Raw genomic sequence first — 2,138 nt, 5'->3', positions numbered from 1 at the left:
TGAATATATATATATATATATATATTCGCTCTCTTTCGAATCTTGGAAAATATGTATATTATATATTCACCGCGCAAGCCAAAGACCTCTTCTCTCTCTCTCTCATCGCGTCGCACAACGCAGAGGTGCGTGTAAAAGCTTCGCAAAGCTATCTTTCCGCTCTGTTGCCGTTGTAATCGTCCTAAAATTTTCCTGACGCTTCGCAGAATAAATCAAATGATAATTTATACTATTAAGTCGCAACGAACGATCACCGTAGATATTTAGAATATTACGTGAATAACTTTTGAGCCTTAGAGTTAAAGTATACCTCAATATACTGAATGACAAGTAAATTGTGACAAAATAAAACATACAGTCTTTTAAATGTAAGTTAATCGCGATGATAGTAATTATATTATTCAATTAACTTTATATCGTGATTGAATCACGATCTCGACTCACAATAATCATAAAAAAAAAAAAATGAACTACGATCGCTCGGCAACAGAGCCGACGGATCAATAACAAGCGCATCCATCATACCGCATTTTATATAACTTGAAAAACCGCGACGTCTGGCGTACGTCGATTACATCTTTAGCATGCCGTCATCAGAATTGCAAGTTTCAGCTCGGAAAGTTTCGTCGTTAAATAATGTTTAATATAAAGCGCTCTGAAACGCAGAAATAATATCTCTTTGCTATTCCGACGATTGCGATTAACTTCTGAGCGAAGGAAATGCAATCATTTCGAGCATTCGGGTCGAATTTGGAAGAGATGACACTCGTATGATATGACGGAACGGAAATGTGATTAGCTCGCATAATTAGCATACGTAGATGAAAAGGTAGTTACGAATAAAGTCCAGAGAATCTTTCTAAAATAGTGTATATCGCTAAAATATTATATTGCGCAATGAGAAATTAACTTGCATAAATTATTCGTGTTTTGCAAGTTGCACTTTTTGAAAAGTCTGCGAGATCCGGTGCCATCGTATATATGGTAATATTATTTTATACAGCGTTTCTAAGCGTTTTGTTTTATAGTATGTTTTCGCGATTTAAGAATTGTAAATATTGTTGAAATAGTATTTATGTACGTTTGTCGCATGCATTTATAAATTGCAATTATATTTTTTATCTATTACCTAGATGTAAAGTGAGCAAGTGCGACTTTTTTGTAGTAAACGCAATAATGTTGTGCGTTTATTATGGAAAGTGTGAGAAAATGATTTCAATTCGCAACACCTCGAAAAATATAATAATTATTATCGCCTCGTAAAAAGATTTTTAAAAAGACTATGTACTGTGGATTATATCTGAATGGACCGCGATTTTCCTTGGATTGATAAAATACAAGATAGTTTTATGATTAGAAAAAAAGTTTAGACGGATCTATCGGATCTATCAAAAATTGACGGGACTTAGGCAACAATGTGCACCAATTAAACAAAATCAGCGCACTGTCGCTTCCACGCTGTAATTAAGATCTAGTTGTTCGAGTTGCCGTGAATCTGCGACTGGTCGAGCGATGTGATTCTACGATTGTGTTGTCGAGCTGCGTACAATAAAGCGATCGTTCAAAGTGCGTCATTATCACACGCAGCCTAAGAACGCCATTGCGAGTGAAAATTGTGCGTATTGATCTACCACGTGTTAGATCTAAGACCCAAATGTTTTTGAGTTTAACACACGGAAAGAAAATTTTTGCTCAAATATTTAAAAATTTAGCCAGATAAAGATGTGAAAATAATGATGTTGGACTAATCAAAATAATTATGTAGGGACACTCAAGTATAATAATAATACTGCAAAAAGCTTTGACATTTTAGCAATCTGTTTGAGTATTCAATAATGAATACTCAATATATTATATAATTTAGATAGTCCAATAAAATTATCTTCAGATCTCTCTTTCTCTCTCTCTCTCTCTCTCTCTCTCTCTCTCTCTCTCTCTCTCAAGTCTAAAGTTTTGGATACTTCAGCAAAATCTCTTTCCGTACATCTATAGATAGCACTTCATTACTCGCGTGGGGTGTCCAGAACACCCCCCGCTTTATAAATTCCGCTGAATGTATGAATACTATTTATACATGTTACTATATTTAACGCAAATTGTTTCACAATTTAAAATAAAAATTTCGCATTTATCTTAAT

This window comes from Atta colombica, unplaced genomic scaffold (assembly GCF_001594045.1).
Source record: "Atta colombica isolate Treedump-2 unplaced genomic scaffold, Acol1.0 scaffold88, whole genome shotgun sequence".
In the NCBI taxonomy this organism is placed as follows: domain Eukaryota; kingdom Metazoa; phylum Arthropoda; class Insecta; order Hymenoptera; family Formicidae; genus Atta; species Atta colombica.
Note: the sequence above shows the minus strand (reverse complement) of the source record.